Raw genomic sequence first — 17,101 nt, 5'->3', positions numbered from 1 at the left:
CCCTGCAGCCGCCCCATGGGGTTGATCTTCTGTTGATTTGTCATCCTTAGCTGAATCAGAGGCCATTGCAGCGCAGGTCTCCCCAATCGTTCCCAAGTCTACTTCGGTAGGACATTCGCGTTTGACCCTAGGTCCAAAATAACCTAATCCATTTCATACTCTCCTATCTACGCGATCAGTCTCATCTCCCTTCCAATCCTTGTTTTATGCTTGCCAATCTTTCTTACTATGCACAGCTCACCCGGTGCGGTTCCAAAACATTTATTGATGAGTTCTTGTAACCCTCTTACAACCTTAATATCACGTAGTAACTTCATACAGGTCTCCAGGAAAGTTGTGAGCATAGAGGGGTCAACGAAGCTCTTCATAGTTTCCATGAAGGTTTCACGTGTGTGCTCCAAATCGAACTTAGCCTCCTTCTCTGGAGCTTTTCGAACCCATGTACTATCCTATGGTTGTTTCCCCTTGTCATCTCCCGTCGCGATTTCACTTCTGAGAACTATATTTACATTTGGATCCTCTTCACGTGGCTTAGACCTCATCATCTGTAGGTTTTGAGTCGACGGAGGTGGCAGCACCCCTTTTTCACATATCCTAGCGATCAGCATAGGACAATCTTCCATTTCATGATCAAACAACGTCCAATACTTGCATGACGGACACGTTGGATTAGTGCAGTTGCGGGCACAGTGTCTTGGTCCTCCGTAATTGTAGCAAATCAACTGTCCTCGACCTCTGCCAAGTCCTCCTTTGCCTCGACCTTGTCCGCGTCCCTAAAATCCTTTCCATGCTACCCCTGCGCTCTGGTCAAGGGGCTGCGTTTTGGCCTGAACCCTATAAGCGTGAGTTCTATCCATCATCAATTCATAGCTCCTACAAGTACACTCATCATGTCCTACCGTCCTACAAAAGTTGCAGAACAATTGTGCCAACGTCTGTACAAACCCCTGTAGCAAGTAACCGTTATCCGTGGCATGTTTTCCAGCTACCTGACAGATAGCGCACCATAATGCAGTCCTCGCGCTAGGTACTGCTTGAGCTTCTAGCCTTAAAGGCATCAGTCCTCCTGCAATGTAGTTTGCAAAGATCGAGCAATGGTCTTTTTCATGACCCTGACTCTTGCATTTCAATCACCATACCTCCTTGCGGACCTTTGATCGAACCGTCCTGTCCTGCTTCAGAATTTTCATCTCAAGGCACAGATTCTTTAGCTGTGCATGGATCTCCTGAACTCCTAGATTTGGATCTTGCATCGGAGTTCCATGTAGTCTCATGGAAATCTCCAAGGCCTCCACTTGAGTGGTTATCTTGTGTTGCGACATCGCACTCCTTAAGTGAGGTAGTAGCGAAGCCACAAACCACTCGCGATGTTGTCCATCTGTCATATTCATGTTGGCTTCGTGGATTGTACACTTCAACCTCTGGTCTAGTTCCTAAGGCATCTCGCTTGGTTGCATCATGATTTCTTTGAATCCCATAATCAACTATGCCTCAAATTTAGGCCTACTAAATTCTTTGTTCAATGCTGCCTAGATGTCTAGCTCTCCAACATTCGGGCTATCATTATAGTACTTAATATACCAGGTTAGCGTGCGATCTTGCAGAGAACTAACCAGCATCGCCTTCTTTATATGAACATTTGTAACACCTTGAGCTTCCCATACAACCCTTACAATGAACAAGAATTGGTCCGAGTCCTCATTTCCCAAGCCTTTGAACAAAGGCAGCTTCATTGTATTTGCCATACTGAATTGCGGTGGAGGTGGAGGTGGTGCGAGTGAAGTTGGAGGTGGTGTGGGTAGAGGTGGTATTCACGGGAATCCTTGTCTTATTAACTGAATAGCACTTCGTGGAGAAACCTTCGCTATCTCTTCCTCGTCACCTTACGGAGGCGAAATCAACGGACTATACTCCATACCCTTTTTTCCTTCGTTTCTGTAAGTTTTTCCGCTTTGTGTAGTCCCAAACATCAAGGTAGCTACACAATACTTTTTTCGCACAATAGCATTTTAATCCAGGTATTCAAAGATTTCATGTACTTACCTTGCGGTCCTTTAAAAAAGCGTCGCTCCGCCTTGCTGTAGCTAACTGAGGTGTCGACTGTGAATTCAGTCACAAATCCTCCTATGACGTGATCGAGCCAATGATCAACAATATGAGCTATCTTGTCCTTATATGCTTCCAATTTATGTATTAGCTCCGGGGTCCACACAATAGGATCGTTAAGTTTCCACCTTCGTTGGCTATCTGCTAGCTTCGTCATCCACTCGTATAGCTCAATAGGGAAGGAGCATAAAACAATCTCATGGATCTCTGTATACAGGTATCTGTCCAACCACGATTCCTTTATCAGTTACGAGTTCGTGTTCTCGTGCGCCACAAATTCGGGGATCTTCCTATCCAACCAGTCTCCAATCTCCTTCTTAGTTGGATTCCAATGATATGACATCACACATATCTTATGCAGATTGTGGTCTAGGCAACAAAACCCTTTGTTGGCTTGAGGGGGCCTGACCCAGGTTCAACGTGAATTAGCCAAACAAATCCCTACACTACTGGCCCTTTCGGCATTAGCCCGTGGAGCGTGGATCGAAGTCTCACCCAAAGCAGTATGGGGCGATGATGGAACCAAGTTTCTGCACTCTGAGATGGTTGTGATGTCGTTGATTCCTTCTATCCCTGCCTTTGCACAGGTTGCTTTGTTCTAGGGCTTGCAAGACTAGCCCTCTATTCCAGCCTTCAATACCTTCACGAAAGGCTACAATTGACCTTCGCGTAGCCCTAGCCTGCTACTCAAGTGCTTTCGCGCTGCTACAACAGCGTGTCGTACAAATTCCCCAATTAACCTAAGTGATTAACTTATCTTATCAAACAGTTATAGTTAACACTGCATAAATAGATATTCGTAAATGCATTCAATTAATTAATGTATTTGCGGTCTTTTGCACATCATATAAGCACAATAAAGGAAATTCATACATAAAATATCCAGATGTATCAACAGAACAAAGAAAAATAAATTGCAGAATATCTCTCTTTATTAATATCTTCCCAGTGCTTACAGACTTTGTCCACCCTGTGCACACAGCTACAGGGGTCCATGCACTCAGCTGCGGACTTCTACCCTAGGCCTCTGCGCACTCAGCTATAGAGCCTCTACCTACACTATGACCCAAGAATTAGACTTCTTCCTTAGAGCTATTACTCTATTACATGATCTGCCATCATCCTTGTCTTTTTTACTACTTAGAGCTTAGCTCTTTTTATACAATCCCATGGTCCGAGGACCATGGGTAGGTCTCTTACAGCCGACTTTACTTTACAATACTAAGGGCAGACTACCCTTTTTGACCCATAATACCTTCACGCTCCGCGACCACAAAATGCGGAGTCTTTACAATTATATTGCAAAAATTGACTTAAACATGGGCTTTTAGCCCCAAAACTGGCCTTGGGGGATCTCACTCCTAAGATTGATGTTGGAGAATGATGTGGTAGTTTGATATGTAATATCAACATTTTAGCATATTGAGACTTTTGAGGGATTATGCCTTCGAAAGTCCCCAATATCCTGATATTTTGATATACACATTAGCAAGGCCACGTGTTTGGCACATCATCCCTTTCCATGTGATGGGTTGTGATTGGGTGTCAGAGTTGTGAGTTGGAAATCCAAGTTGGAAACTAACCTATCGGATTATTGGTGTTTTGTGAAGGTTTGAAACTATAGAGAAATTGTTGGATTTTTGTTATTCTATGTTGGAATAACACCATAGCAATGTAATAGAGCATTCAATCATGTATCAACTTAATGACATCAAATATTGTGGCCAAAAATATACTAACATATCAACGTTCAACTATACCGACATATCAACTTTCAACTATACTAATATATCATCATATCAGAGCCTTGAGGGTTTGGATGATGCATGACTTGTGGAATTAATGATATGGAAATGATTTGATATAATGAGTACTTAGTGGATGTGGACCTATGCAGGGAGGACATGTGACCAAAATTTGCCACATGACAACCATGTGGTTGTACAGATGATGAAGTGGAGCTTTAAGGGGTGAAACTTCAAAGAGACACAACTTTGTGCTTGGAGTTTGGATTCAGATGAGATTTTTATCATTGGAAAGTTCTCAAGGAGCTGAAGATGATGGTAGTATCATGAATGTGATTTGAGGAGATGGAGGAAAGAAAATTTTTGATAACCATATATTCATAATAAACCTTTAAGTTTGGGTTTAATTACACCCCACATCCCTAATACGACATTAGGGGGTTGGGTGTGTCATGAGATTTATTTATTTATTTTCATTTAAAATGTTCTTTATCCCAAGACTTAGCTTTAGGAATTATTGATGTGCTCTATAATTGGACCTATTTGCTAAAGATTTATCAATTAACTAAATAATGTGTTATCAATTCATTCATAAAAATGAACCAAGAGACAATAGAATCATTTTCATTCACCTAGCCATTAGTACCAAACAAATTGATTAGGTTCTAAACACAAGGATCTAAGAGTTACTTTTTGTAAAGTTGGCACTTGGTGTAAATCAAATAATTGCTCCATTTAGATACCCATGTTATAGAATCTTTACCATAAAATTTCCTCATATCAAACTTGGGAATTCAATGGCTACTCAGTATCGAGTTGAACATCCAATGATGTAGACCTTGGAGTAGTGAATAATCATGATTTTGGGACTCAATATTTATGTTTTGTACATTTTTCATGATTTCCTTGTGTCCTAATGTGACCTTTAGGGAACCTCTCATCTAGGGTATGTTTGATGATGGATACCATGAAATTTTGTAATTGTTCCATCTTTTTATCCATTTTTTTATCAATGGAATCTGTAATTATACCATATTTTGTTCCAATTCCATTTTAAGTAATTCTAGAAAATGTGACAAATCAACCTTTTTGCAACATAGTAACCTATTTCATTAAATTGGTTCTCCAATTTGGGTAGTTGGCTATGTATTGCTTCACTTTCTTCATGAGTCATGGTTGAGATATTTCGAGTTTTAATTGGGACATAATTTTTTACAACACCATTTGCCACATGGGATAACAATATTATTTATCTATAGTTATTCTATATTTAACTTTACCACACTTTTTGAATCACCCAAATAGATCCTTTAATCAAATTTTTGTTTTGCATATTGATCTTGCACTTGATATAAATATGAAATTCATTCTCCTTTGGCTTTGAAATTTTGGTTTATAGTATCCCAATGTGCATTCATTGTAATGCTACATGTTTAACTAAATTTTGATGTTCTAAGAAAGGCTATGGTAACTTTCCCAAAACTTGTTATGTCGATTTCAAAATAACAAACTTGTACAACTTTTCATATATTTAATTTTTTTGATGTACTTCTAAAATTTATAATGTAAATAGTATGCTTTATACTCTTTCCAGATGAATCAATGACACTCACTCTGGACTTTTATAGATTTAGATATAACTATTGTATTAAGAACCCTTGGTTGCTATTAGTTTTATAACTAATCAAAAACCCCAATTTCCACAACTTGTATTTTTGACATTATAGTAAATAGGAATCAGAAATGTATACCATAAGTACTTTGATTTGTATTCTCAGTATTTCAAAATTTTCAATATTTGAAACATTACAGAAAGAACATTATGGCAAACATTCCAAGATGACTTGTTTAAGATTAATTCTATGACTAGTCAAAAATCATAACTTTGATAGGTCATACCTTAGAATAGCGTAACAAGCCAAAGCTTAAAATTGTTTCAAGTACTTAACTATGTTTATTAGTCTTCCAAAATTTTCAAAGTATGAAATTCACAAAAAAATTATATTTAAAATTCCAAAACTGCTCATTGGAAAGACCAAAACCCTATGCTCATATGCTTTGATACCAAATGTAATGCACGAAATACCCACATAACATTAAAAGAAAAAGTGAAGTGACTCCACACATTGAGAATGAGAGAGAAGAATAAATGTGAATAAATGTGACACTTTTTTTTAGTAGAAACCTTTCTGATTACAATAAAATATGTATACAAAATGAGATGATTAAATCTTTTATATATATACAAGTAAAAGACAAAAGATACAGTTAAAGAATCTAACTAATGTAATAAATCAATACATAAAAATTCATCTAAAGGTTAAAATTAAACACTCAATTAACAATTTATCTCTTGTTATTAGTTTTTTTTTTTCTTTACATACCAGGGTTTTAATGATTTTGAATGGTCTTGCTTCTAATACCCAAGTATCCTTCATGTTTATCATTATTTTCAACTTGTTGACATAAGTTTTCAAATTTGATAATTTCTCATCCAATATACTAACAATCTTTGGTGATTTTATGATTTTTGATTTATTCTACCAATTGTTTTGGTGATTTGGTTGATTTCTTACAGTTTACCAACGATTCTTATTGTCCAGTGCATCTATAACCTTTTTAATCTAAATTATCTATAAGTCCTTGAGCAAGAAACAAAACATTTAAATATTTTTTCATCAAAATTATAGGTTATGTTTGAGATTTTTTTTTCTTTCAACTAAGTGGAGCTTAGGCTGGTTCCAACCCCAACGTTGAATGGAAGAACAATCTTCCCACTAATGGAATGTTATCGCCATGACCGCTTGGATGCCTATTAAAATAGTTTAATTCTCCCAAAAATAATTTCCATCCTCAATCCCATAAAGTTTGAATCTAAACTTAATAAAAACCCACAAAAACTTGGAATAAATTTGCCATCATCACTTCAAGATCCACAAAACATATTTATGAAAATTTTGTATTACATTGTCTTAGACTCAGCTGTGAAAAAATAGTATTAAATTGTCTTGACTCTGCTAAAAGTAGTTGAATAATTTGTAACATGTTTTATCATTGTAACACTAATTTTTTTGGCTAACATTTTTGTGAGAATTTTGTAGTGCATTGTCTTGACTAAGCTAAAAGTGGTTGAACTATTTGTAACATGTTTCATCATTTTAACAGTAATTTTTTTTTAACTATTTGTAACATGTTTCATCATTTTAACAGTAATTTTTTTTTTAACACAATCATTGTTTTACCAAAGAATCATGAAATTGGATGGATTTGGAGTTTTGAAGAATTCCCTGTTTCAGTGTTAAACGAGGGTTTTAAGCCAGGGCGAATGAGCTGATTTTGGTGTAACAGTGATTTTTGAGAATGAGATGATTTTGGTGTAACGAGCTTCTCTGGATGAGAGCAACCATTTTCCCTCCTGTTGGATTAGGATTTAGGTATTTTGTAATGGACAGTAAGCGATGAGCTTTCTAGGATTTTGATTAACTATTGGACGAGATTTCAAATACTTTCCCCTTGAGAATGCGGCTATACATTTTCGGAGGCATTTGGCGATCTGTGTGCACCATGCTCTTTTGTAGTTGCAGGTTTGCATTCTCTCTCTCTGCTGCATTTTGTAATTAAAAATGGTGTTACTAATGAACTGTAGAAAAGTATTTAGCAAGGTAACAAGAAAAATTAACCCCTGTATGTGTTTTTATTTTTTTGGTAAGGTAAGGCTTAACTCAGATTATATATGTATGCGGAGCCTTAATTCAAATCCATTCGTACCTTAAGATCATGCCATTGATATTATTCAAGGCTTACCAGCACACCATAAATAACAGCTTTCTGGCTCTAAGTGTTTTCATGACCAAACACTAACCAGTAAGATCATGCCATTGATATTATTCAAGGCTTACCAGCACACCATAAATAACAGCTTTCTGGCTCTAAGTGTTTTCATGACCAAACACTAACCAGTAACAGGAACCTACACAATCACGGGCCAGAGAAAACGAAAATCATGAAACCAACAACCATCCATTTATTCCAATTTGAAAATTTTCAAAACCGAGTTTGAGTTGCTCCATTCAAATTTGCCAAAGTGAGTTCAGTTGCCATCCTGAGATTCGAACCCAAGAGCTAGAGCAAGTCTGGCTCTCCATAAAAGCCAACAGAGCTACCTGCCTGAGTAGCCCATCATATGATAAAGAACATTCCACATATTTGTAATCCTAAGCTGTTAGGGTCAGAGAGAACCCTATCATCCAACTGCCCAGACCATATTAAGTTAGGTGTAATGGTTAAAATGAACACAGATCAAACAAACTTGAAGCGTTGAAAATCATAATGAACCCACAGAACCAAAATGCATTATCTCATTAAAAAGGAGAACTTGGAGAGGAATGCAGAAAACCATAAACAAATCAAACAAATTTTAACCATAAAAAACCCTAACAAACTACCAAAACAAAATGACATTACTAACCCATGTGATACATTTGCAGAGGTATATAGAAATACCAGTTTAGTTTGCAGAAGTGGATGAGATGAGATGATGGAGGTTTATCTCTCCAGGCAGCTCTGTAGCCTCCGTGTGTTTGGGCTTCATGGGATCAAGGGTCATAGTAACCCAACCCATGAGCCACCACATCTCTCCTATGAGAATGTGTTTAAGTGCTGAATGGATTTGAGCATATGCCAGCAGCATATGCTAAAGCATTTAAGTGGTGAATATATTTGGGCATATGCTAAAGCATCCAACTTTATGGCAGTTGTCAAAATAATGAATCATGTAGCACATACCTATATACTGTAATTTTTTATCCCTACAAATGCCCACCACCAGCGTGCCTTCAAAGCACAATACTATCATAAGTGTTTGACAGTAGTGCCTGACTATGACATTCGCGATTGAAGCACAAACATTAAAAGCTGAAGATCCCTTGAACTTAATCACAACGGGATGTCTTGTTTGTCTTTACGCAGAACAGTGAGGTTCATATATAGTAACTCAACCCATGGGATGTCTTGTTTGTCTTTTCGCAGAACAGTGAGGTTCATATATAGTAACTCAACCCATGAGATGGAGATATTGTGGTTGAGCTGTATTCTTAACAATATTCTTTTGAAATTTTCAAGTTCCTATAGATTTTGCAAAATATATGGCATGAGAATTTTATGTGAGGACAATCCCTTGTACACACAGGCAAGAAGAGTTCAAAGTTGAGAGTCCCCTATTGGGTGGGTCGAATAAACTGTAACTTCAACATATTCCTTCTTTGATTCAGCATCCTTGGTCTCTTCCTGCCACTCATCATCAAAGTTGCTTTCCACACAGCATCCTTGGTCTCTTCCTGCCACTCATCACCAAAAGTTGTTTTCCACTCATCATTAGTGTACTTCAACATAGTTATTGGCCATATATGTCTCTCTTATTGTAAAAGTGCCTCAACATGTCTAGCTGAATGGATGAAAGAAATATATGACACTTAAAATTTTTGCCCCTTTACCAGTCCACTTATAGTTAGTATTTCATGATTTGTTTTGGTTATAATCATGCATTGTAAAGTATTTCTTTGTGGGCATGAGCTTTGTTTAGAAAAGTTATATTGCTCGGTCGGATTATAGGAAGGATTTACTTTCTTGTTCAAAGCATTTAGATATGATCAAATCATTTGCGAAACCTGTCTTAAAGACTGATCAATTGTGTAAATAACATTTAATATTTATCAATGTGGCCATCTGCCAAGTTATGATGTGATCACCTTTTGTCTTCACTATTGGATCTTTAGTTTGAATCTCAAACCGACAATCAATCCCATGGTTAAGTATCGGTCATCTTACAATGCATCCCACAACTAAGTATTGGTCATTGTTATGTAATCTTATGGCTAAAATAGGAAAGCATTGGAAGGCTAATGCTAAGTAGCATTGCATAAGATTTACATTTGCTTTAAATAAATACAAAATCTTTTCTTTAGACTTATTAAATTAAAAACTAAAGTTTATCATGTCCCCACTTATGTTTAAATTACCATCTTCATTTAAATTTGGGTGAAATTTAGTTTATCATGTTGCCTTATATATTTAAATTACCATTCTCATATTAAATTTGAGTAAAGTTTTTTTTACATTTTAGAAATCTTATTTGGAATTTTAAAAGTATTAGGTGGTTTGGAATCATGATTCAAACTTATTGTTTTAAAATTTTAATAAATATATATAATTTCATCTTATTTAAATTATTAGTTCAATTACATAGTTTTAACTGGTTCATTTACTAAAATTGTAAGAATTTTTTTTAAAAAACACATCATTTTTGTTAACCTCTATATCCCTTATCAAATGTAACCATGTCAATATTAAAATCAATGCTACCTACAACATTTTCTCTTTTATAAGTTAATGTTCTATTAACTTTTTTTTCTTTTAACTTTTTTTCCTTTTACGAGTTAATATTTCATCATCTTGAACATGAATTCCTGGTTTTTTTATAATTGAATGGATTTTCATGGAGTTTTTAATTTAAAAGAATTCTTTTGGAAAAAAGTAATGGTTATTTGTTTGATACGGATATGATTTTTATTTTTTTTCTTACAAAATGTTAAATGTTAAGTACTTGAGTTTTTTTAAATAGTTTTGTTCTTCAAATAATACAAAATTTATTTGAATAGTGTTTGAAGTTGATTTGGATTCATCTTGGTGAAATCTTTTTAATGAACATAAACAACACATTTGATTTGATGCCTTATTAATCACCTTTGAGTATAGTTGTGTTAATAGTTAAATTTGCGTGAGAAGAAAATAATTAAAAGAAAGTATACATAATAGTAAGAAAAAACATAGAATTACTCTAGAAAACCCCAATTGGGGAAAAACTAGTCAACAATAGATCTATTATCGTATGGCTCAAAAACAACCAATATCCTTGATTTAAATGCAACCAAGCTAGTCAACAACGTGGCCCCGACCAATACCCTGACCAACATAGTCTTCTATTCAACTCTGACACATTACAATGGAGAATCTCTAAGCATTTAAAATGCTTTAGCTGCATGTAATACCATGGGATTAATACCATGTGCCACCAATACCAGGTGCCCAAAATAAGATTGTTGATCTAACAACCTTGACTCTTTCATTGGGTCAAGTTTACCTAATAATCCCTCCTTTAAACTTGACGGGAGAAATTCCTCAAATACAATCCCCAGAACCCACATGCTCTCCCCCTTATCACTCTAGGCAACTAAGTCACCATAATCGTGTTTGTGTTTGAATTCGGCAACAATGAATTCAAGAAAAAATCATCATATCTAAAATATTTGATAACATTCGCCATTAAATTCAAGTAAGTATATATATATATATATATATATATATATATATATATATATATATATATAGAGAGAGAGAGAGAGAGAGAGAGAGAGAGAGAGAGAGAGTACTTAATTAATTATATAATTCATATTTTTAATATATAAAATAATAAATATATTAACTTATTAAATTTCATATACATATAATTTATTTTATTTTATTAATTAAAATTATGATATAAATATAAACTATGAAATTATTATGTTTAATAAATTGCTATGATATAAATTAACATTATCGTTGCTAGCATTAATCACAACCATTTCTTGTTTGAACACATTATTATCTTGGTCCTCAACTCAAATCACATTGCAGTCATTTTTGGACATCATGTAATTTGCAACCATACCATGTCGATATTCATGAGTAACACGTTTCAAATATTCCGTGAGCCATCCATTTGCTAGTATGTAGAGGTGGGCCGGCAAGGAAAACCATTTCTCCAATGTACTAACAACTGACAATATAGGGAACCTTGAGACTGTAAAAAATATATTATCTAATGATGACTCCATTCAAAGGAGAACTAAATTGGTTGAACTTAATCGAATTTGTGTGGTCATCGATTAAATGTGGTGAACTTTGAATTTTATGCTTAAAATTTAGCAAATACAATAACTAACCTTGACACCATGGGTACACATGACTTACTAGGTCTTGCAGTCATATGCCCATTTACATATAGTTTACAAATTTTATCTCCAATTTATTTTTTTAAGTTAAGCTTCCATCCTCTCACCTGCACACTTACTCACATGAGGTGTTCTCCTCATGTTGCTTCATTACAACCAATATCAAAATCTAATGTCATCTCAATGAAAGTCATTAATGTGTTGCTTTAAGTCCTTTTGTTACTTGACCAAACACTAAAGTTATTTCTTCACTAAGTATCCATCCTCTCACCTACACACTTACTCACATGAGGTGCTCTCCTCATATTGCTTCATTACAACCAATATCAAAATCTAATGTCATCTCAAGGAAATTCATTAATGTGTTGCTTTAAGCCCTTTTGTTGCTTGACCAAACACTAAAGTTATTTCTTCACTAAGTATCAACTTCTTTTCATCCCTTCATTTGGCTCTAATACCACTTGTTAATAATTAAATTTATGTGAGAAGAAAAAAATTAAAAGAAATTATACATAGCTAGTGACAACACACATCAATTACCCTAGAAAACCCCATCCAGGGAAAAATTAGTGAACAATAAATCTATTATCTCTATAATGGCTTAAAAGTAGTCAATATCCTTGACTTAAATGCAACCAGGTTGGCTGACACTTTAAGTGAAGCTTTTGCTCAACTTTGACACATTGCAATGGAGAACCCTCTAGTATTTAAAAGGATTTAATTGCATGTAATACCATGGACCAACAATACCAGGTGCCTAAAACCACAACTATTGACCTAACAACCTTGACTCTTTCATGGGTCATATTTACCTAACAAGTTGAACACTATATATGGAATTTAACATCTTTATTTAGTTGATATTGATTTAATGATTTTTTATTTATTTTTGCATGTTATAAGATTTAGTGAGTGTGTTCACTTTTATTCCAATAATATTGTATTATTATTTTTCTAATACCTATATAATTTTTTTTTTTACAATACTAAATATTGTATAATATTGCATAGAGGGCAAACTCTAGGAAGGTAATAAAGTGAAAGTGTTATATCCATATAATGGTTTTATTCTCACATTGGATGAATTCACTCACTTTTATAATACATGCACTGACATAAGTCCTAAAGATGGTGACATCAATATTATAAGGTCACAAGTAACATCTCCCTTCAATATGAAGATAAACAAATGATCCAAGATCTTTTCTTCGGTGATGTTAACATAATTGCATAAAAGAGCATGTAAAAACCATAAATGTGACTCTTTAAGAAGAAGCAACAAAAAAGACAACGGACCAATGTTTGATAATGAATTTCGCCTACAATGGATGAGCTACGTCTTTGGGCTAAACTGCAAAGTGTAAAGGCCTCTATATTATCTTAGTGAAAGAACGACAAGTACATGGAAAAATACATCATTGTACCTCAAATATGGGAGTGACCTAAAAATAGGATGCTCAAATCCCAAATCTAACTACACCAGTGAAATTCTTGTGACATTATGAGTAAAATGAGTATAAACTCAACCAAATTTTGGCACTGTCAACTCTAGACCCCAAAGATCTCTAAGATTCCATAGCATAATATTTTGGGAATATACCTTAAGAATATTCCCTTTGAAAGCATGCCACTTGGTTTCCCTGCTTTGGGTTCCACCACCCTGTGACAATGTTATGCTCTCAGCATAGTATTAAAAATTGGCCAGCTTGAATAAAAAACCGGTCAAACAGGTCGGTTCACTGGCTAAACCAGCCAGACCGAGCAAAAAACCTGGTTAGAGGGGCCATTTCACTTTTTTTTTCACAAAACATGGGCCTAACTGGTCGTTTTATGATGGAACCGATCGGTTTATGGGTAAACCAATCGGTTCCATCATAAACCAATTGATTCATTGCCACATCACCCGCAGACCCACGAGGCCATTTTTTGGCAACTTCTAAGGTGGTTTGGAGGGAAACTAAGGGTTGTTTCCATCCAAAAACACCCCCTCCAAGCTAATAAAACGAGGTATCCCCTCATATTTGCCTCACACATCTCATTTGGAGTTTTTGTGAGTTTCATTGGGAGCTTGGAGAGTGTTGATTTTTTGTTGGAATAGTCATCTTGGAGGCTTGGAGTTGGACTTGGAGATATTTTGGAGATAGTTTGGAGTTGTTGGTAGACTTGACATCTTCAAGAGGAGGCTAAGGAAGCTAGTTTGCATTTCCATGTAAGGATTTTCAATTGAAAAAATCCATATTTCATCGTTTTCCATGTATTTAATTTTTTTATGTGTTTTATGCTACTTTGTTATCAAATCTCTAGTTCTACTCTATCAAATTTCGTAGGCTAAATATGCCCATTTGTTTCCCAAATTTATCTTAGGTTTTCCATTTTTCTTAGTTGCAATTTTTTTTTTAATGGAAGATTTCTTTACAATTTTCGAATATTTTTATCCACAATGCCTCCAAAAGCCAAGGACAGTGCATGGGCTCATTTTGATGTGATTGCTGGAAAAGTTATATGCAAATTTTGTATTAAATCTATTGGAAGTGGGGGTATTCTCAGGTTGAAATGACACTTGGATGGGATAAGAGGCCATGTAAAGCCATGTGATGCACCAAAGGAAGTGATAGGTCATGTTAAGGTAGAATACCTTACCAAGTTTGAGAGGTTTGAGGAGAATAAGGCTAGGGAGAAGGCTATCCAAGAAGAAATTGCAAGGAAGAAGGAAATTTTACAAGCCATGAAAGAGAGTGGGTATGATGATTCTGAGATTCAAGACTCCTTTTCTATCTGTTCCACCAATGACCCCTTTCACTATGTTCTTCTTGCTCTTTGGTCTTATCATCAAGGCCAACAATATAAAGGAACAAAGTGGACAAACACCCAGAGTTATTTCTCATCATTTTCCACCAATGCCTCTGCTAATCCCACTTCCTCCCAGCCAAGTCGTTAACCCATTTTCGATGAACATTGGAAAAAACAATGCAAATAATCTTCTTTTCAATACATTGCTAGATGGTGCTATGATGCAGATATCCCATTTAATGTTTCACACTCAACTTATTACCAAGCTATGTGGGACTCTGTTATAGCTACAGGAAATGGCTTCAAAGGCCCTATTGTGCATGACTTGAGGGAAACTCTTTTGTAAAAGGATATCTCTTCCATTGATGAGTATTTGGTTGAGTATAAAGAGTCATGGCTCAAAACAGGTTGTTACATCATGTCAGATGGATGGACCGATGGAAAGAACCACAATATCATTAATTTCCTTGTTTTATTCCCTCGGGGAACCATGCTTTTGAGATCAATTAATGCATCTAATAAGGTGAAGGATTCAACCCTTCTATTTGCGCTTTTGGATGAGATTATTCAGGAATTGGGGTAGCAGAATGTTGTGTAGGTCATCACAGATAATGCCTCAAACTATGTTCTTTTTGTTGTGCAGGTCATTGTTTTTTTGGATAGAAAACAAAACCCATTTGAGCCGAAATCGTTCTGAACCTCGGGTCTAAATTTCAGATCTTGTCTCGCTATATTTATGAGATATGATCTGAGGAAGTTAGGGTTTTTGCAAACTCCCGAATTACATTCCAAACAGGTGACCTTGGGACAATCGTCATAACTTTGTCTCTGAGCATAAGATTGAAATTTCGTAAGAAGGTACAGAAAGAGGATGGATTGTAGTTTTATGTGTAGAATTTTCAAATCCGAAGGTCAAAACAGTGACACGTGGCACGTCGTACAAGTTCGCTCTATTGAAAAATTATATAATCAGGTCATCTTGGGAGATTGGGCATAACTCTTTCTTGGAGAATCCAATTTTGATCAGATTGGTGGAATTGGAAATATGACTCAGAGGGTTACCGCAGGAAGAAATTTCAGACCTTGGAGATTTGCAATTATAGAGATACAATAGATTCAATATCGAGCTTCTACAAAGTGAAAAAAAGTGTGTAGTATTTTTAAAATTTTACATAAGTTTGGGTTGAAAAATTAGTTTGAAGTTCAAAGGGCATAGTGAAGCACAATTATCATTAATTGATACCGTGAAGAAAGAAAATGGAAACACCTAGTAAGCAACCAGAAATCTCTAACATGACTCATGAAGAAGAGGAAGAAATGCAACATGATATATCAAAATTACGAGACCAAGTGCAACAAAATTCACTCTCACAAAAGGTAACAGAAGCTAAGATTAATGGTTTAAAGAAAGACGTGGAAGCTAAGATGTATGGCGTAGAAGTTAATATGGATGGCGTGGAAGCTAAGATGGATGGCATGGAAGCTAAGATGAATGGCATGGACGCTAAGATGGATGTTATAGAAGAAAAATTGAAAGGCGACATGGAAGATTTGAAGATAGATTTGACTAAGTTGCTACAAGAAATTTTTACTAATGGTGAAAGGGTAGTAAAGGAAACTCATGATGAGAACAAAAGAAAGTTTAATCATGATTTCATAGACTCTAACATTGGGTTGAAGAACCACCATGTTCCAAAGATCGATATGAGGAAGTTTGATGGAAATGATCCCGTAACATGGATACTACAGATGGAGCAGTATTTTGATCTCCATAATGTGCAAAACACACAAAAGGTACGCATTGCAACTTTATATTTGGAACCAAATCAGTTTGTATGGTATCGACGGATTTTCTCTCATAAACAAATTCTAACTTGGGTAATTTTTACAGAAGAAATGATAGCACATTATGAGGATACAAAAAGCAACACTTGTTTTAGCCAATTGATAAACCTCAAACAAAAGAGTTCAATGATGGAGCACAATGAGGAATTCCAAAAATTGAATATAAGGGTAAAAGATATTCCAAAGGAGCATAGGATTGATGTGTTCATAGGGACTTTAAATGATAACATCCAACATGAGGTTCGCCTTTGGGAACCTGACTCATTAGAGAAGACATTTAGGTTGGCAAGAAAAATGGAAAGCAAAATTATGGCAACAAGGAAGCCTACCACTCACAACTATAAGGATGGAAATGTTGTTTTCCCTAGAATTCCACAACCTACAAGGTTGACACCCCAACAATTAGAAGAAAGAAGAGAAAAAGGGCTTTGTTACAGTTGTGATAGAAAATACACTAAAGGTCATAAGTGTGTTGAGAAGAAATTATTTTACATAGATTGTGAAGAGGAGTAAGAAAAGGAACAAGAAACGTCAAAAGAAGAGGATATACACCAGGAACAAACCCTAGAGAAAGAAGACATGAATCTGACCATATCATGTAATTCATTGGCTGAAATTACCACT

The 17,101-nt window shown here is 35.5% G+C and overlaps 2 long non-coding RNA genes across 3 annotated transcripts; one reads left to right on the top strand and one right to left on the bottom strand.

The window, feature by feature from the left end:
- Positions 1–7,047: 7,047 nt before the first annotated feature.
- LOC149153484 (uncharacterized) lies at positions 7,048–8,869 on the bottom strand. 2 transcript variants are annotated; one of them, XR_016262810.1, is made up of 3 exons: positions 8,355–8,583; positions 7,620–8,102; positions 7,048–7,455 (listed from the first exon to the last, which is right to left on the bottom strand). It is a non-coding gene; the product is annotated as an uncharacterized LOC149153484 (long non-coding RNA). The 2 variants fall into 2 exon arrangements; XR_016262811.1 differs by lacking the exon at positions 7,048–7,455 and having other exon boundaries at positions 7,856–8,102; positions 8,355–8,869.
- Positions 7,462–8,097, top strand: LOC149153485 (uncharacterized). The gene is made up of 2 exons (XR_016262812.1): positions 7,462–7,649; positions 7,745–8,097. It is a non-coding gene; the product is annotated as an uncharacterized LOC149153485 (long non-coding RNA).
- Positions 8,870–17,101: the final 8,232 nt, after the last annotated feature.

Source organism: Pinus tabuliformis, chromosome 9 (genome assembly GCF_031772625.1).
Source record: "Pinus tabuliformis cultivar Carrire ecotype Pingquan chromosome 9, CPIR1, whole genome shotgun sequence".
Taxonomy (NCBI): Eukaryota; Viridiplantae; Streptophyta; class Pinopsida; order Pinales; family Pinaceae; genus Pinus; species Pinus tabuliformis.
The sequence above is the reverse complement of the archived record's forward strand: the minus strand, read 5'-3'. Positions and strand labels throughout refer to the sequence as shown.